This window comes from Gossypium raimondii, chromosome 5 (assembly GCF_025698545.1).
Source record: "Gossypium raimondii isolate GPD5lz chromosome 5, ASM2569854v1, whole genome shotgun sequence".
In the NCBI taxonomy this organism is placed as follows: Eukaryota; Viridiplantae; Streptophyta; class Magnoliopsida; order Malvales; family Malvaceae; genus Gossypium; species Gossypium raimondii.
The window spans coordinates 25,308,077-25,330,290 of record NC_068569.1 but is presented as its reverse complement, the minus strand read 5'-3'; the positions used below and the strand labels follow the sequence as shown (position 1 = coordinate 25,330,290).

The 22,214-nt window shown below is 31.6% G+C and overlaps 1 pseudogene; it reads left to right on the top strand.

Annotated features, from left to right (window-relative positions):
• The first annotated feature begins 15,718 nt into the window (after nt 1-15,718).
• On the top strand, nt 15,719-20,483 carry LOC105766901 (cinnamoyl-CoA reductase 1-like; annotated as a pseudogene).
• The last annotated feature ends 1,731 nt before the right edge of the window (nt 20,484-22,214 follow it).

Sequence of the window (22,214 nt, the reverse complement as noted above, 5' to 3'; positions counted from 1 at the left end):
GTCGTATGAAAAACACGAGCTAGTGGCACGACTGTGTGCTTTTTGGTAAAAAAGAAACTTTAGGGCCACACAATTTTCGATTATTACACGGCCTGAGCACATGACAGTGTGTCCCTTGTTTTGCAAAAATGCCTTTATCTTTTGAAAATGTTGTAGTTTGATTCTTTTTCGTTCTTGAGTCATCTTTAAAGTTCACGTAAGTTCGTATAAGACTCGAGAAAGGTTTTGCATTGTATTAAATGACTGATTTGATTAAATTTATTGAATTTTGACTGTTAATTGTCCATAACTATTCTTTTTTACTATAGCATTTCGTAACTTGATCCCAACGATGGGGACAAGCAAAAGGTATTACATTTAGTGGTATTAGAGCTACGATTTAGTCAATTCTAGGACTGAACCTAGTGCGTATTGAACTTTGCGCGTATAAAACTGTGATAGTGTGATGCCTTTTGATCAGATTTGACTTTATTTTCTTATAAATATAAAAATGTTGGTTGAATATAATCTTGTCATACCTGATAATATTGATGATAATGTTCTTACTTCCATCCAGGAAGCAAGTTATAATATTTTCGTTCCACAATTGTCTAAACATGATGTGAAAAATATGGTCTTTCAAATGATAAATGTGTGGTTCTCAAAGTTTATGAGAGCAAATCTTGCAGCTTCGCAACCTCCGCCCCCTAACGTGCCTCCTATGACACCCCTTCATCTTTCGTATATAGAAAATGCATGACGACCTTTAATTGATAAGATCAGAAAGTTTATTACGACCTCTAATTGATAAGATCGAAAAGTTTGGGGTTGAAAAAGTCCATGGAAAGACAGAAGATGATCCGACCAATGCTAGATACTGGCTAGAGAATACATAGAGGGTTTTTGATGAAATGGCATGTTTAGTTGATGACTGCTTAAGATGTGCAATATCTTTGTTAAAAGACGAAGCTTATCAGTGGTGGTCTACGTTGATAGTAATTGTACCAAACAAACGAGTGCATTGGGACTTCTTCCGAATTGAATTTTAGAAAAAAAACTATATCAGTAGATTGTATTTAGAAAAGAAAAAGAGTGAGTTTCTGGAGCTGAAACGAGGAAACTAATCAGTAGTTGAATATGAATGGGAATTTGTTTGACTTAGCAAATATGCTCGGGGAATTGTACCGATAGAGATTGAGATGTGCATCCGTTTTGAGTATGGATTGAATGAGGATATTTGAATGTTAGTAGGAGCTCTGTAATTGAAAGAGTTTGTGATTTTATCTGAACGAGCTTAGAAAATGAAATATATATGTAATGACAAGAAACAAGCCGAGTTGGAACTTCGAAACTCCGATAAACAAAGTAGGACAATATCATTTTCGAATCCAACACTGAAAAAGTCAAAAATATGTTAATAACTATATCATTTTTTTGTCAGAATCTTCGAGAGGAGTTATGCGAAGACTAAGTAACTTGAAATCTCATATTACACCAGCATCTAGTGTTGACAGTGTCTGTAATTTGAATAGATTGGTTTGTATTCACTGTGGAAAAAACTCATCGAGATGACTGCCGTTTAAAAAGTAGAGATTGTCTCTTGTGCGATTCCAAGGAACATTGGAAAAGAGATTGTCCGGATCGGGTGAAATGAAACAAACAACAAAGTGCGAACTATATGGTTACTTCTTAGAAAGTTAGATGACCAAGAAACAGTGGTATCATAGAAAGAAATAGCATTGGGACTAAAGATATGGCTATCAGATTTAAAACTTAGGTACTTGTCAAAACTTATGCTATTCAAGCTCGTAAGGAGGCTTCTATTCCAGATGTTATTACTAGTACTATTCTCTATTCGATATTTTTGTAGATACATTAATTGAATTTGAATAATTGCATTTATACAATCACACTGCTTTCATAACTGAAAGAAATACATTGATAAAGTTGGCTGAGTATGATACTAGAGTAACAAACTTGTTAGGTGAGTATGTTATGTAACACCCCTAACTCATTTCAGTCGTTAGATTAGGGTCACAATCATTACTAACGAATCAAACAATTAATTCAATAATAATCAACATATAAATTAACTAATAACATTATAATATGCAGGTGCAGGTCACGACAATCTAATACTTTCATGCTAGATTCTTATACATTCGAATAATAAATTATGCTATGCATTTCTAAACTTAGTCTTCCACTGTCTACACTCTTATCACTATTTATATATTGCTAAAATTAGTCTTCCACTGTCCTCTTATCACTATTTATCCCTTCTGGAATGACAGAATTCGGATACATACAAGACTATTCCAATTATTAGCATCAGAGTATTAGTCCATACTCCATCTACGATTATCTTTTTAATTTATCTACGATGATGTTAGTGGAATGCACTTAATTTAGGTTTGTTAATCCACCCCAATACAGAATAAAAAATTACTCTTACACCCCCTATTTCGAGCTTATGGGACCCTAAAAGTAGTTCAAAAATAAGCAGGCTGTAACACCCCCTTACCCGTGTCAGACTCCCAGACAGTGTACGAGGCATTACAGAACTTTAACAAAATTAATTTTTTTCATATTTTATTTTAAAGCCCCTTTTTACATCTAAACTTGCATTAAAATTTTTCAACACAACATTGAAATTTCATACATGTGGAATTTAATCCATATTAGTCCATATCGATGACTTATACAAAATAAACTATTATATAGTATATACAGAACAATTTATGACACATAACAAAATGACCAAGTCCTCTATACATGCCATAATTCCAAAATAATATTTTTGACTAAAATACCCAAAAGGAAGTTGATAGTGTCACTGGATCTCTGACAACCTCCGATTTTCGAGCTGGCTTGGTAACACTATAAAACAAGGGAAGAGAGAAAGGGATAAGCATATAGCTTAGTAAGTAAGTATGTAATAGTAAATATGTAATTAATAAACAAGTTTCTAGCATATTTCCATAGATAATATAATCATAATCACACATAAATTCATTCTTTATTCAAGTTTCAGCAAGCTATTTATTTGTGTCATAGTCAATAAATTATTTTTATCTAGATCTATGGAACTCCAAATTAAGATATGTAAATTTTTCCTAAAACTAGACTCATATATATTCCTAACATAAAATTTTCAGAATTTTTGGTTTAGCCAATTAGTACAGTTTATTCTTTAAAATTTTCCCTGTTTCACTGCTCGACAGCTCTGACCCCTCTTCACTAAAAATTAGTTATCTCTTTGTACAGAATTCAAATGATGTTTCTGTTTGTTTCTAATGAAAATAGACTCATTGAAAATTTAAGCATGTAAATTAAAAACCATAATTTTTTTTTTACAATTTTTAGTTATTTTCCAAAGTCAGAACAGGGGATTTCAAAATCATTCTGACCGTGTCTAACTAAAATTTCAATATCTCAGAATATATAACTCTTTTGTCTATTCTTTCTCTTTTATATGAAAATAGACTCATTAATATTTAATTATATATCTCATTAAACCACTCACTCAATTCCTATAATTTTTGGTGATTTTTCAAACTAATATCACTGTCACTGCTCAAATATGTTCTGTTTCAATTTCAGTCATTCATATAACACTATAACAATTTATTCAACATTCCATAACAATTTAATTTGTAGGTCCAGTACGAGTCTTTATCACTCCAGTTAATCCTTTGCAATTTATCACATTTCAATCACATATTCATAATTGTTTTCAATTACTCATATCCGGTTGAACATGTCGAAATAATAACGAATATTCGGTGGTTTGCACATAGTACTACACACGTGGTCAAGCTTTTAGATTCACGTAGTAGCCTGCACATAGTACTACACACGTGACCAAGGCCATCCGGTGCACATAGTAGCCTGCACATAGTACTACACATGTGACCATTATCTATCGATACACGTAGTAGCCTGCACTTAGTACTACACACGTTTTCATAGGTACTTTATTCAAGCCTTTCCTATTCTGACGGTCCAACAGGGATTCTCACTTTTCAATATTTTACAATTTATTCGAAATCAAATCAAAATTTCCAATATTTCAGTCCAATACCATAACAAATTTAATAATTCGATTCGAACTACTTCAATTTTTACTCGACAATATATATCCACAATTCAAGCTAATTTTGTTCAATTCAACTATCAATTCTAAATTTCTAATTGTTAAATAACTATTTCATATTCAACCATTTCTCATATATTATAAAAATATTAAAAATAATTATAAACGATGTATTATTTACATACAACTTACCTCGGTGCAAAATGCAGTGATTTTGCAATTTAATCTAAAATCTTTTCCTTTCCCCAGTTGAGATTGATTCCAGGTTCTTCTTAATCTATAATATCAAATTTAGCTTGTTTAATATTCACATTTATCCAAAACAGCCCTCGACTCATTTTTTGGAAAAATTACAATTTTACCCCTAAACTTTTACATATTTCCACTTTTGTCCCAAAGCTCAGGAATTAAACTTCATCTCTTATTCTTATGTTTTATGACATGCTGAACATTTTTCCCTTCTATGGCAACATCAAATTCCCACTCTAACACTTACTTATTAGCATTAGGTATTTTTACCGATTATGTCGTTTTACTCGTTTTCACTTAAAATCGACTAGCAAAAGTTGTTTAACATAATTTTAAACTTCATATTCTACCATAAAACATCAAAATAAACACATTTCACCTATGGGTATTTTTCCAAATATGAACCCTAACATGAATTAATGGTAGAATAAGCTAAACCGAGCTACGAGGACTCCAAAAACGTAAGAAAACATTAAAAATGGGGCTTGGATGCACTTACTATGAGGCTTGGAAGCTTGAAAACCCTAACTATGGCTTCCCCCTGTAAAATTCGGCCTTAGCTTCAAGATGGACAAAAATTGGCTTTTAATTTTGTTTTTAATTCATTTTAATAACTAAATGACCAAAATGCCCTTAATGAAAATCTTTGGAAACATGCCTAACCATGTCCATTTTTGTCTACCAGCTTAACTAATGGTCTAATTACCATATAAGGACCTCCAATTTAAAATTTCATATCAATTTGACACCTCTAACATATAGAACTCAACTTTTGCACTTTTTACAATTTAGTCCTTTTGGCTAAATTGAGTGCCCAAACGTCAAAATTTTCGAACGAAATTTCACGGAATATTTCCGTGAAATTTTATACCATAAAAATATAATGACAGTAAAATTTTTCCTCGTTAGATTTGTGGTCCCGAAACCACTGTTCTGACTAGGCCTAAATCGGGCTATTACACAGGGACTAATTTGAAACAATTTTGGAAGTTTAGGAAATACTTACAAAAATTTTGATTTCAGGGGTCACACACCGGTGTGTCCAGGCCGTGGGCCTCACACAGCTGAGACACAAGCTTGTGTGGCCAGACCGTGTAACTCTTTGACTTGGGTCACACGCCCGTGTGGCCAAGCCGTGTGCACCCAAAAGCACATTAAAACTCACGTTTACCATTTCCTATTTACTTGGGCGCTAAGCAACTCAATTATCAATCATTCAAAACACGATTAAACATTCCCAAAATACACCAAATTCATCACCTAATATGCCTAACCAATGTACCCTCATTGGTACCACATTTTATTTGTTCAAATACATCAACAACACATCAAACATTCAAGATTTTCATTCATATCACACTTACCATATTTGAACTAACTTTCAAACTTCTAAAGTTACCAAATTTGAAGCTAAGCACATACCAAGCATTATGCTAAGCTACCAAACTTTAAACTATCACATACCAAAATATAAACTAGACTAGCATACCAACATAACCTCAACGACAATAATATGCACATTTAACCATCATTTCACTAGCAACTAAGTTAATAACATCTTATAAACGATACCAACAAAAGACTCCCTAGGAACATGCCATTACAAAATGAAATATCACCACACTTGAGCTTGGGATTTGTGATTTGATGCTGAGTCGACAATAATTTGAACAGTACCTAGCCTACGCACGAAAAATAAAACCGCACGCTGAGTAAAACTCAGTGGTATTTCTATAATATGAATAACATAAACTTGATATAAGTATTTTTAAAATGCAAAATGCAATAAGTAAGCTATGTTCACGTGTTTCAATTTAATAGTATAATTTTTACTAATTTTTTATTCACATCTACTAAGATTTTCACATGTTCAAATATATAAGTATATATCAATGACATTTCATTTAACATTTGAATACATCATCTCATGCAATGGAATGATTCATATCTTTGATCAATACTTGAATTCATTCAAGTTTCATATCTCAATTCATTAATTCATATTTCAGTTCTCATCTCATAATCATTTCTCATATTTTCCATGTTACACCCCTAACCCGTATCCATCACCGGATTAAGGTTACGAGGCATTACTGAACAAAACACAGCTCATAACAAGCATTCATTATAATTCATGCTTCGTAAATTAACCCCATCAATACATTTATCCCATTCAAATTTCGAATCTTAATACTCCTGTATTCATATCATTCACTTTTTAAAAAAAATATTATTTAAAACTTATATTATTACAAAACATATATCGAGCATGTCACAAAACATGCATTCCATAAACTGAATGTCAAACATATCACTTCAATACATGCGTATATTAAACTTAATAATTAATATCACATGGCTTATAAACCAAAGTACATTCGGTATAAGCAACTCCACTAAATGGTCAAGCATAGAATTTTTAAACATCAAAGTCATGTGCGCATATGGCCATATCAAATTATATCATTTTAAGCATAAATAATAACTAAAAGATCACCTAATTCTCATGCTAATTATCATGCCTAAAATATATACACATAACCAATTAATTAATTACATAAAAAAATATTTGATTTACCTATCTTTAGCCGAACATGAATGTACGTCATTTACTAATTTTAACCCTATTTATAAGTCAATTATACCTCAATCTATAAGTCTATAATTAGCCGAACCAAATACTAATTTCACAATTCATAGCAAAATCATCACATAGAAATTGAAACCACACCAAACCAATTTATCAAAACTATCAAGTCATATTCATTCCTCACTTCATCAATCTTGCCTAATAGACAATTAACAACAATGGCATAAACTTTACTTAACCAAAATAACAAAAATCATTAACCGAACATATATTCATCCCTTATCTCATTACTAAACTGAATTATAAGACCATCCATCACAAGCATATACCAACATTAGTTAATATATAAGTCATTCGTGACATACTAAATCAAACCATATAATCAAAATACCATTCATGAATTCATGATCATACTTACCAAAACAAACTTTTACCATGACTGAAAATGCTCAAACATAAACATTATTTCAAGCCATTTTCGCATGGCTTTATATATATACAATTTCAAAACCAAGCATAACAAGCTAGACTATACATGCCATATGATATAAATACAAGTTTTATTTCAAGGTACCAAAATAGAAATCGATAGTGCGATGATGTTCCTCAATGATCCCGAGCTCGAGCTAGTTTTCAAAATCTATAAAACAACGAATAAACATAGAAGGTAAGCTTAGAAAGCTTAGTAAGCCATAAGCAAATAAATTAACACAAGAACATTCATAAATCATTTCGAAACAACCAAACCTAACTAACTCCGTACATAATTATAATCCCATTTCTCATAAAGTTCACATGATCACCATAATCATCAACACTTACCTTTTCTGTCAAAATTTGTATAAACTTAATACTTACCTTAATCGTTTAAAATGAACTCATATTCGGTCTTGCCATATCTTTTCCCGTAGAACCATTCAGAATCAAAAGGATACGTGGATAGCTCAAAAAGCTCGTACAATGCCAACGTCCCAGACATGGTCTTACATGTAATCAAATAACGATGCCACTGTCCCAGACAGGGTCTTACACATAATCATATATGATGTCAATGTCCTAGACATGGTCTTACACGTAAATCTCAAATCGATGCCAACGTCCCAGACGTGTTCTTACACAAAATCACATATTAGAAACCTATGGTTCGTATGGGACTTTCAGATGTCATAATTCAATCATATCAAGCTCGTACAGAATTCTCCCATGCATAAAATAATTTGGCATTCACACATATATTCATTAAAATTCAATTTAGCATTTATAATATATATATACATTCAATTTAACAACATTTATTTACTTATGAACTTACCTCAGACGAAGACGAACGAACCGGGACGACTATTCGACAACTTTAGATTTCCCTTGATCCAATTCCGATTTTCTCTTTTCTTGATCTAAATTAATACAAATTTGACTTGTTTATTAATATATTCATTCAATTTCATCCATAAACACATTAATGGGTAATTTACACTTTTACCCCTAACATTTCACATTTTTTACAATTTAGTCCCTATTTCTTAAAACATAAAATACACATAATTTCACTAAACTCTAGTATAGCCGAATTTTAATAAGGTTCATAGCAGCCCATTTCTTTCAGTTATTTCACATTTTGACCCTTAAATTTTTGAAATTCACAGTTTAATCCTAATTATGCATTTTTACTAAAAATCACTTAATTTAACTTGACAATCTAATAACATATATTTATTTTTCATCACCAAACAACAAAAACCACAAGCTATCATCAATGGCAAATCATGAATACATCAACAAATTCAAAAATTAGGACATGGGCTAGCTAGAATACGAAGCAACGATCTCGAAAACGTAAAAATCATCAAAAATCAAGCTCAAAACATACCTTAATTAAGCTATGAATGTGTCGATGTGCCGAAACCTAAAATGCTTCCATGGTTATTTCTTTCTTCAACATCCGGCAAGATGAACACCAATATGGCCACTAATGCATGTTTATTTTAATTTAATAAACATTAAAACATTATTTACTATTTTATCCTTAATAACTTAACATAAAAATTCACCTAACCTTGTCCAATATTGTCCACCATATTATTAATGGTATAATTGACATGCAAGTGCTCCATATTTCCATTTTAATTTAATGCCTTTAGCAAATAGACCTCAAATTTTTCACTTTACGCGATTAAATCCTTTTTATCAAATTAAACACACAAACGGATAAATTAAATCACGAAAATTTCACACATACTAATTCACATACTTTAAGCACAAAAAATAATAATAAAATATTTTTCTAACTCGGATTTGTGGTCCCAAAACTACTATCCGACTAGGGTCTAAACCTGGCTGTTACATTCTATTTCAATATTTTCTCATCTCATATTCATTTCCCATCTTTTCCATTTCCCCTATTAACACGACACAGACTCAAACGGATACATGGACCCAATCAATACACCAGTTTGGCACCTAGTGCCTCATCGGATAAATCCAAAGTAATAATTGCCCCCAGCGCTATATAAATGACACCCAGTGTCTCATCGGTTAAACCGAAGCAAATTGGCACCCAGTGCCTCATCGACTCGAAGTCGAAGTAATTCATTAACTCTTCCTATCCTATAGCATGCCATCTATATCCAACTCAGCCCGACATAGTTAATAGGGGTTCATTTCACTTTTCAATACAACCAGTGTCTCAATTTCATGAATATATATAATCACATATAAGCATGTATTCCATTTGATAATAATCACTTTTTTTTTCTCAATACACATATATTCATAATCAATATATTTCATAATATACAAAATCAATCCATTTCATTTCAATTATAAATTTAATTCAATCCCAAAGTACCAAAGTACTCACCTCAAATGCTTACCATATGCAAACAATTATATATACAATAATCTACTATTTAATTCGGATTATAGAAACACAAACTGTGAATTTCTAGTTATTCAACGTCGATTTTATCCTTCCCCTTTTTACTCGAGGATTCCAGTACGATGTTAGCTACAGAATAAAAAAATTAAATCACATTAATATTACACATTTCAACTTCACATTAAATTTCAATTTTCACACTATATTTTGCTTATTCTTCAATTTAGTCCCTAAACCGAGACTAATTTTAACCTTCACAATTAACTTCATATTTTTATACTAATTTCACTCTAGACCACATTTAGCTTCCTTTTTTCCAATTCGTCCCCTTAATTTTTAATTTTTTACAATTTAGTCCCTATTATTTAAAATCAACAATTAATTCCATAATTTAGTCATTTTCCATTTCTAACTTAAAAATCTATCTATTTAATCCCTATTACTTAAACTATTCAATAATGTCAATATCTAAAATCTTGAACAATACCAAAAATTACCATATTGGTCGGGTAGCCCTAAGTACTGGGATTCCAAAAATATAAAAATTACAAGTGTAAGGACTAAATTGCACTAACCAATTTGAGCTTGAACTTCCAAACCCCTAGCTGTGCGTGAGTCTTCTTCTTTTCTTTCTTTCTTTTCTTTTTCTTTCTTTTCTAATTGCATGTAACAAAGAATGAATCTTCTCTTTCTTTTGTTTTTATTATTAACAATTATTATTTCTTATTATATACTATACATTCATTTATACAATTTATTTATTATAACATATATACATATTATATTAACATAATATATAATATATATACATGTCATAAATGTTCATTATGACCATCCACTTTAAATGAAACAAGGGTGTAATTACTTTTTAATCCTTTTAATTTATTTTAATCTATAATTCAACTTTTAACCCTTACGCGATTTAGACCATATATCTTAATAACTCCCAATCTCACTAAATTCACTATACCAGAAATTAATTAGTTACCTAACTAACTTGGTAAATATTTAATTAAATATTTACGAGTTCGATTCTGAAACAGAGTTCAAACTACATTTTTCGACACCCCTAACTACATTTAATATTTAATTAAATATTTACATGTTATCATTATTAACTTATGTAAAAAGTATCCATTGAAAATACGGAATGTGAATTTTCTATTGATCGATGTTATTGTCATTGATAAATTTGATATTATTCTCAATATGATTTGGTTGACTTTTTACGATATGGTAGAAACTATAAACATAAGCAAATTGTATAGTGATATCAAAAGAGTGAATTGATTAATATTAGTGCTAACAGATCTAAATGTTCCACAAATTTAATGTTAATGTTATCTCCACAAAAATGGATCATAGAAGGTCTTGCATTTTAGATACTAGAATACAAATATTAAAAACAAGTTCCAACCATTTTCAAATTCTCTAATGTGTTCCCAGAAGATTTGTCAGAGTTGTCGTCTGAAAGAAAAAGTTGAATTTTTTTTATTGAATTAGCACTGGAAACTACTCCAATATCTATTACACCGTTTAGAATAGCACTGACCACATTGAAAAAAAATGGAAGACTCAATCGCAAGAGTTATCAAACTGAGAATTCATTTAATTGAGTGTGTCATCTTAGGATGCTTCTATTCTAATTGTGAAAAAGAAATATGGAGATTTGAGATTTCATGTTGCTTACAAATAGTTGAACGAAACTACTGTAAATAACATACACATGTTGCTCCAAACTAATGATATACTGATTTACTTGAGAAATGAAATCGAAGATGATCAACATCTGAAAATGGGGTTACAGACTTTACAAGAAAAGTAGTTGTATGCAAGGTTCATCTAATGTGAATTCTGGCTTCTGAAAATAATATTTCTGAAACATGTAATATAGGCTAAAGATATTTGTTTTGAACCGAACAAAAAAGTCATCTGGTGTGATTTGGAAACCATAGAAGAATGTACAAAAGTGCTCAGTTTCCTAAAATTGGCTAGGCATCATAGATAGTTAGTTAAAAGTTTTTCGATGATTGTATTACAATTAATAGAAGCTTAAGTGTTGACTCAGCTCGAATCTGAGAGAGAATTTGCTGTTTTCAGTGATGTTTTGCCCAACGATTTGAGTTGTGTACTGTTGTAGTAAGAATAGTTAATTGCCTATGCTTCTTGATAGTTTAAGCCACACAAAATGAATTGACCTACACATGATCTAAAAGTATTTGTCGTTAAAAAATGCTTATTGACTTTGGAACATGATGATTTTATTCCAGCGGGCTTAAGAGCTAAACTGGTATTTCTTTGAATAATTCTAAAAATTTACAGAAAAATGATTCTAAATTGCTCGTTAAATGAAGACTTGTTTAAAATGATCAAACCTCAGGGTTTATTGTTGATGATAACAAAAATCCATGTTCTTGAAACTATTTTTGTGTACCATAAAATTCAAACTTGAAACGAGATATCTTACGTGAAGACTTTGGCAGTATCTACTCATTCCATATAGTTATATAGTTGCAATGATAGTCAAGTATAAAAAGAGAAGTTTCAGAATATGTGGTGAAATTTCAGACATGTCAACAAGTTAAGTCGAGCATCAAGTTCTGTTGGGTTTGCTATAGCCTGTGGGAATTTCGTATCGAGTTTACCCATGTCACTAAAAAAGAAAGATACAATGTGGATTATAGTTGACAATTTGACCAAGTTAGCGCCCTTCCTTCTTGTCTAAAACGAATACTCATATGAAAAGTTAATTGAATCATAGCATGGCATTCCATCATTAGACTAATGGATAACCAGAACGGATGATTTAGATATTAGAGGATATTGATTAGCACTATTAGCATAATTTGAAAAAGATTCACGATATTTTCCATGTGTCGATATTACGACGATATAGATCTGATTCTTCTCATGTGATATCTTCTGAGATGATGAAGTTACAACCTGCTTTGACTTATAATGAAGAATTGGTAAAAATTTTAGCTCAAGAAGTAAAAGAACTGTGAAACAAGCAGGTATCTTTAGTAAAAGTGTTATGGCATCGACATGGTATAGAAAAGCTGGGGAGCTGAAAGAAACTATAAAATCACAATACCTTAACCTTTCTCATGTAAAATTCCGAGGACGAAATTTCTTAAAGGGGAAGAGTTGTCATAGCTCGTTTTTCAATGGTGTAGGAAACGGTGGTTTAGGAACCCCATTTTTCGATGATCGAGTCCGTAAATATTATTATTTAATATTTACAAGTATAATTTAAAGATATACTAAATTTTGTTCCGACAATTTTGATAATTGGAAAGTTAGTAAACGTACAAGTGTATTGACCTTAAAGTCAATGGTTTTGAAAAATGAGGTATTGGGACCTTTTTTTCCGTAAACCGAGCTTGTAAATATTTTTATTATATTTATGAAGTTATTCTATATGTGAATTAGATTTTTGATAAGTAATTTTTTCGATTTAGTGACTAATTAAGATATAAGGACTAAATTGTAAAAATCATAAAAGTTAATCATTATTGAATTTTATTAGTTAAAAGGGTCTAAAAGTTAATATTAAGGTTTAAAGTGGAAATTTACCATTTTTTGATTATTGTGGACGGTTAGTGCATGTGAATAAAAGAATTAAGTGTTGAAATTTAGATTAGTCAAAAAAATAAAAGATGTTAAAAGTAAAATGAAAACATAAAACAAAAATTAGAAAGTCATTCACCATCTTTTCTTCTCTCCAAGATCAAAATCACCATTGTTAAAAGCTTGAAGAATTCATCCAATTTACTTCCTTTGCATGCTAAGCCAATTGAAGCCCGTTTTTCATAAATTTTATGTTTTTGAAATCATTGTAACTCGATTTGTCTAAATCGTATCTCCGTTTTCAAAACTGCTAAAGTTTCTAAAAGTTACCATTGATGAATTTTGAAGCTTTTGATGTTTAAATTTTATCCTTTAAGCTTAGAAATAGAAAGGGGACTAATTGACTAATTTGTACAGTATAAAAACTAGTTTTGCACTTAAGGACTAAAATGAATAGTTTGTGAAACTGTCATATTTTTTAATGAAAATAGATAGTAGATATCCTTAGAAGGATGAATTTCAAAATTGATTGTAAAACAAAGCTTAAATGTAAAAGTTATGCTTGTTTTGGTTTTATGGACTAAATTGAATAAAATGTAAAACTTGAGGGAATTGTAAAAGTAAAAGTAAATTGTCATATGCATGAAATTGAATGTCATAAGGCATTTAGAACTAATAAATTGAAATGAATTTTCGTTTAGATCAAGATTTGAGTCAACGAACTTAATTAAAAAAAGAAAAATTGCAAATTCGTTCCTAACACCTCGTTTATTATCATTTTGCTAGTGAATTTCATATGAGACTTACGTTATCAATTTATAATATGTTGATATGAATAGATATTGATTATTTTTAAACTACACTATCAGTTTACATTTCACCTAATAATATCATTTATTAATCTTAATATTTTAATTTTGAAATAATATGTTTAAAATATTTATAATATATTCATAAAATTTATAAAGAAAAAATTAATATATTTTAATTTTTACATATAATCATGAGCACAAGTAATAACTAATTTAACTCAATTTTTAATTATTTTAAAAACTTAATTTTAATTAATTAATATTTTTACCCCATGCTCACAATGAAATATTTATGCATGTGAAAAATATGTAAAAGAAAGTTAAACTATTATATTTTATTATCTAATACAAATTATACCTTACATATTTAAAAGAAGGAACAATATTTAGTATAAAAGACTCCACAAAGTTAAAGTGCCTTAAGAGTATGATAAGATATTTATATATATATATATATATATATATATATATATGATAATTTTTAAGGGATAATGACATATTTAACTCCTATACTTTAGCAAAATGTTCAATGTGATATCTAAAGCCTCTAAATGTCCAATGTTCCCCATGTACTGTGTTTCCGTCTTCCAAAAGGTATTTTTTAATATTTAATATTTAATATTATAGTTTTCTAATTTTTTAAAATTTAAATTTAATATTATTATTTTAATTGCCACATGACATTTTTTTATTGGCCAAAACATGCCATGTGGCGCTTTTTCATTGGCCAAAGTTGCCTAAAGGTTTTTTTAACAGCATTACAAAATGGACCAAAAATAAAGAAAATTGATACTTTAGGTACAAAATTGGGATAAAAAAAATTTAGGTACCAAAGTGAGAAAATAAATATACTTAAGGGGCTAAATCGTGAATTAAGCATAAAATATTTAAGGCTTAACTTACAAGTCATACCTATACTATACATTTTTCCCATCTTGGCACCTAAACTATTTTTTGGTCATAGGCAATAAATTTTTTTTTTAAGTTGGTACCTTTGTTATTCAAACTCTTAAGTCTATTTAAAAAAAATGCTTAACCCACAAATTGATATTTAAACTATATTTTTTTCTCATTTTAGTACCTAAATCATGTTTTATCACAAGTGGTACCTAATTATATATTTTCTGTTTAATTAAAAAGAAAAGGTTGGAGTAGTTCGTTTCCGGTCTGGTTTCAGTTTGTTTGCTATTTTAGAACCTTTTGTAGACAATGGACTTGGGCCCTAATCTTATAGAATGAACCAGATTTTGTTTATATAATAAAAATAAACAAATAAAAATATTAAAAATGTGACAAGAAAAAAATATTATTTTCTTTGGATATGTTATTCTTTATTTTTTTTAATGTTTAAATTAATCAAGTCACCAATTTGTTTGATTCTATTAGATAAAATATTAAAAATTCATAGAGATAAAAGAATATTTAAAAATAAAGAAAATAAGTTGAACTGGTCTGATTCTGAAAGCATTAGTATTGATGGATGAAATAACTTTTTCCATCCTTTCAAAGCGGGTCAAACCGACAATAAATTTATGAAAAACAACCATCTTATAGAGTCAGAGAAGTGACTATCGTGTGACGAGTGAAAACAGCTGACTCATCTACATACTTCAAAATTAATACATACGCGGAGTCCAGAATGTTCTTTTAAACCAATATTGTGAGAGAAAATATGGCTCAGGCCACTGGAAAAGTGTGTGTGTGACAGGAGCCGGCGGCTACCTTGGCTCTTGGGTTGTCAAGCATCTTCTCTCCAACAACTACACAGTCCACGGCACCGTTAGACAACCTGGTTCTTGTTACACTACTAACTCATCATCTACTTCTCTCCACACCTTTTTAATTTCATTGCTTTCGCAGGGGATGCCAAATATGCCCATTTGAATCAACTTGAGAGAGCACCCCACAACCTTCAACTCTTCAAGGCTAATGTTCTAGATTACGGTTCTCTTTGTTCCGCCATTGCAGGCTGCACCGGTGTCTTCCATGTTGCCTCCCCCGTTCCCTCCACCATCGTTCCTAATCCCCAGGCATGACAAACCCTACCCTCCATTTCTTCATTAACTAGGTCAAAGGGCCCCGACTTATATCCAGAACTAGAGCTGTCCTTTTTTTCTTTTTCGTTTTTTTGGGGGGGGGGGGGGGAATAATCTTTTCCATTAGTTTTGGGTATTACCAGATCTAGCCTAGCCTAGCCTTTGTCGACCACCCTAAAGCAGAGCACCTACCATGGCAAGGTCCCCTTAGGGGTTAGGTTAGTTAATCCATCTGGCTCTGGACCTAAGAGGAAAATAAGTCAGCTAGATGGAATACGCTTATTGCCCTTACAATATAGTATACACACTTGGAAAGGAACTATTCCTACTTCCTCTTCAACACAGCATCTAAGGGACCTAAACCGGACTCTGTCCTTCGCTACCTTAGTTTCATTTCCTCCTCAATCCACATTCATCACCCAGTAATCTGATATATACATATATATGTATGCATGTATTTACTTCTTTTCTTTTACAGGAGGAAGTGATTGAACCGGCTGTGAAGGGCACACTTAATGTGCTTAAAGCATGTGTTGAATCCAATGTTAAACGAGTTGTTGTTGTGTCTTCTGGGTCTGCTGTTTCCTTGAACCCTAGGTGGCCGGTGGGTCAGATCAAGGATGAGGCTTGCTGGTCTGATAAGGAATGCTGAGTCGGACTTGGGCAAACACAAAATATGTTAATATCATGCTTAATCTCAGCCTGAACCCGACGTGACCCGGCCCATGAACACTTCTATTCTGCACTAAGCGAACCATAAAGCTAGTTGTTTGGCTTTGTGCAACGAGTTTGCATGAGCTCAATGTCAATAATACTTCTTAAGGTTTTAGATTCAAGCAATTCATAACCTCGAAATTTGTTCTACTGAAATTACTTGATATTCTAGATTGTTACTTTGCTACTTATTTAGCTATAGATTTACTGAAATTACTTGATATTCTAGATTGTTACTTTGCTACTTATTTAGCTATAGATTCATTAAGCCCTTGTGGCCTTGCAATTTATAAAATAGTTTCTTGGAGCTTAATTTACTTGGCTTATCATATTTTAATCTTAAATTTGTGGTATTGGATTGGAGTCTGTTGAGGATTAATTCAAAGTAATGGATTGTTTAGTTGATCAAATATTTCAGTAGAATCTTTGCTAGTTCTAGATTTTCAGTTTAATTGAATAAGTTGTTAGCTATTTTTTGTGTTAAGGTAGTTTCTTTGTAATCCTATAAATATAGACATTTATATTTTGTTTTATCAATTCAGTGTTCATCAATAATAGAATAACTTTGATGCATATTGTAATTGCCTTTTTCACGTTTCCTTCTTCAACAAATTTGGCATCGGAGCAAGGTTCAATCTTTTAGGCAATTGAGTGAAAGTTAAGTTTGGGTCCACTGGGTATTTGAGAGAAACATCTTTTTGGATCTTTGAGAAACACAAAAGAAGAGAGTTTGTGTTCTTGGAATGGCATTAGCTGGTTTTTTTTCCTCTCAACCACTCATACCTATTTTCAATGGTGAGAAATATGAGTGGTGGAGCATTAAGGTGAAGACATTGCTCAGATCATAAGAGCTATGGAACTTGGTCGAGTACGGGTTTGCAGACATATTTGAACCTGATGAAAATGAAGAAAAAAGATTGAAAGAAACCAAAAAAACGATGCTAAGACATTGTTCATTATCCAGCAAACGGTTCATGACTCTATTTTCTCACGAATTGCTGCAGCAACCACATCGAATGAAGCAAGGTCAATTTTGCAAAAAGAGTATCAAGGTGATTCAAAGGTTATAGTGGTGAAATTGCAATCACTACAACGTGATTTTGAAACCTTGATGATGAAGAATGTTGAATCAATTGCTGATTTTTTGTCACAAACGAGGACAATAGTCAGCCAATTGCGCTCTTACGACGATCAAATTTTAGACGAGATGATTGTAGCGAAAGTTTTGTGAAGCTTGACGAAAAAATTTGATCATGCTGTGGCTGTTATAGAAGAATTCAAAGATCTGTCAGTTCTCTTCGTTGACGAATTGATAGGGTCTCCTCAATTTCATGAGGCGAGGAGCAAGCATTTCAAGTGAATGAGACATTTCAAGTGAAGGAGACATTCACAAATCAATGTGACAATAACCGTTCAATAAGAAATGATCGAGGAAGAGGAGGATTTCGTGGTGGTCGTGGCCATGGTTATGGCAGAGGCAGAGGCAGAGGAAGGAATGAGGGACAGAGGCAATACAATGAGCAAGGTAACATAAAATATGGCATAAAATGTTATCATTGCAACAGGTATGGGCATATAAAAGTTGATTGCTGGTATAAGGATTAAAAAATTAACTTTGCAGCAGAAAGTGATGAGGAAAACAAGCTTTTTATGGCTTGTATTGATGTTAACCATAAGCCAAGTGATTTGTGGTTTGTGTGTAGTGGTTGTTCGAATCATATGATAGGCACCAAATCCTTGTTCAAGGTGGTTGATGAGTCGCAAAAGATAAAAGTGCAACTTAGGAACAAAAGGGAGATGCAAGTTGAAGGAAAATGCACGATGAAATCTTTTACTAGCCATGGAAAAAGAAAAATTTTGGATAATGTTTAATTTGTTCCTGATTTAGGATACAATTTATTGAGTGTTGGACAACTAATGACTGGTGGATATTCTGTCATATTTGATGATGATGCATGTATCATCGAAAACAAAACGTCAGGCAAACAAGTCCATGTCTGCATGACTTCAAACAAGATGTTTCCGTTGGATGTTTCAAACATGAAGAACTTTGTTCTTGCTGCAAGTGCAAAGGATGACTCGAAGCTATAGCGTTTGAGATATGGTCATCTCAATATTAAAGGCTTGAAATTGCTAAGTGATAAAGGTATGGTTCTTGGACTACCAAAAATTGGCTCTCTTGATTTATTTATGTGAGAGGTGCATTTATGGAGCAGCAAAACAGATCTTGCAGTACATTGCTGGAAGTTTGGAGTATGACATTTGCTACTTAAAAACTTCAATTTTCAGATTGTGTGGGTTCACAGATAGTGATTGGGCAAGTTCTTTAGATGATAGAAGAAGTGTATCAGCAAATGTTTTCACTCTAGGTTCAGAGGTGATCACTTGAAGTTCAGGTATTTTAGAAGTCTACTTAGTGTCTGCAACTTTGAATTAAGAGAGAGTGTTGAGGATTAATTCAAAGTAGTGGGTTGTTTAGTTGACCAAGTATCTCGGTAGAATCTTTGTTAATTCCAGATTTTTAGTTTAATTGAATAAGTTGTTAGCTATTTTTGTGTTAAGGTAGTTTCTTTATAAGCCTATAAATATAGACATTTATGTTTTGTTTTATCAATTCATTGTTCATCAATAATAGAATAACTTTGATGCGTATTGTAATTGTCTCTTTCACATTTTCTTCTTCAAAAGAGTCCATTGTTGCTGGAGCTAGGGCATTATTCTACTTTTCTTGTCTTCCAACCATGGTCTTTCAGCAGAAGTTACGAGGAAAATATGGTTTAAAGTGAAAGACATGATAGCTTTTCTGTGGCATTCTTTTTCTATTATGAATCTGTTTGGTTTACACCATTGCAATGCGTTGATGTGCAGAGGGATACGACACTCTGGAAAACAAACTTCGAAAGATAGTTGATGTGCGCGATGTAGCTCAGGCACTGCTTCTGGTGTATGAGAAGCCAGCGGCTGAAGGAAGGTACATATGCACGGCTCACACGATCAAGGCACGTGATCTTGTTGATAAGTTGAGAAGTATGTTTCCTCAATACAATTATCCTAAAAGGTACGTCTCTTGCTGCAGCAGAATACGTAGCATCTTCTAGTCTAATCCTTTAGGAATTTGTATGTTACTTCATCATTATTATTATATACGGCTTAGGAATTTTCATGTGTGATTTTCTTCTTTGTGATCCTCAATCACTTGTGCAATGGCAGCTTTACTGAGGTAGGGGAGGAAGATATGATTAGTTCAGAGAAATTACAAAGGCTGGGGTGGAGTTATCGGCCATTGGAAGAAACTCTTGTGGATTCCATTGAGAGCTATAAGAAGGCTGGAATCTTGGATTAATATATAAAACAGCCTTTTGGTTGTGATTTTAATTTCTGTTCACTATGTGCTCTAGTTTCGTCCTGGTCGCATGAGAGTCCCCACTTGTTGTGTTCAATATTTTCAAAATAATAATGACATACAACTTTCATTTCTTTCACGCTAAACATTGTGACTATCTAAATAAACAGAGAGCTGTTTACATGTTTATGAATATAACTATTTTTATTTTTGAAAGGTTGAAGAAAACAGTAGATGTTGGGTTGGATAATGTTTTGTGAATGAACAAAAACCATAAAATCTTCACATTCTATCAACTGTGGTTTAGACCAGTGTGCAGCTTTTGGTTTGATAACGTATTCTTGGAATCGAATTGGTGCTTTGCTTACTGAAATGAAGGAAAATATTGAACATTTCTTAGTCGCCAAGATATTGAAACACTAATAATACTAATTTATCAAAATTTCAGATCGTTTAATATGCAAATGACCAATATATTACGTCGTAAGGACTAAGGATCTGCTCATAGCCGGAAAGTTCAAAATTATTTCCCAGATTTTTTTCTTTTCATATAATATTTTGAGTTAAAATGCATTAGTGGGTATTGAAATTTATAACTTTATTTTTTTGATTAATTTTTGTAATTATACTTTAAGCATATGATTAAATTTGCCACTAATAATTATTATGTGATTGAATTTTATTACTAAATTTTGAACTTTATTGAATTTTGCCACTAATCTTGATTTTTAATAAAATTTTACCAATTAATATTGATTTTGATGATTTAAAATAAAATTTCACAAGAAAATTTTATTTCAAATATTTTATTTTAATATTTAATAATAAATTAATAAAATATTAAAAGATAATACATCAACATAGAATTTTTATTTAATAAAAGAAAGACTTGAAAATAAAAAATAAAAAGATTAAGTTTACTTTTTTAAATAACTTTTTTATTAATTGTTGATATTATATTAAATTATTATTTTAAGTATTAAATTATAATATTATTTTTTATTAACGTCGTCTTTAAATATTTTTAAATTTAAATTGAATAATAAAATTCAATCAAAAATTAAATTTTAATGGAAAAATTTTATCAAACAAAAGTAAAGTGGAAATTTCAAGATAAAGTGAAAATATAGCGGTAGGAGTAGTTTGAATGAAATTATACGTGCTACAATTGGAGTATGATTGAAATAGCATATATATTATATGATAGATTGTTGTAACACCCCTAACTCTTATCCGTCAACGAAATAGGGTTACGGAGCATTACCAAACTTTATGAATTAAATACGGACATTTCCCAACCTTTGTTACACATATTAAGAATCAATCATATAACACTCATATTGTCCCTTAAATGGACCCTCGAGGCCCAATATTCACTTTAGAAGTGAATCAAGATTAAACCGGGTACTTAGGAAATTTTTCCCAAAATCTTAAAAATTTCCTTAGAAGTAGGGGACACACGCCTGTGTGGCCGGCCATGTAGCTCACCCGGCCAGAAGACATGCCCCTATTTTAAGTCGTGTGGGCATTTGATATGAGGCACACGGTCATGTCTCAACCGGTGTCCTTATCCGTGTAACTCACTGACTTGGGTCACACGGCCAACCACACGCCCGTGTGTAAAAACCTGAGTATTCTGTTTTGAAATTCAAGGTGCAGGGGACACACGGCCAGACTACACGCCATGTGCCAGGCCGTGTGTCGCACACGGCTGAGACACACTCCCATGTCTCTGCTTGTGTGGACGAAAATAGGCCATTTTAAGGCCACTTTTCTTACCCATTTTGACATTAACCTACACTCAACATTCACATACACCAATATATCCTAACCAAGCAATCAATACAAGCTAAAATATGTTCTCAACATGACATAACATCACAAATATTTCATTTACTTATACCTACCTATTTAACTCATTTAATTGATTTATCAAATTCTACTACT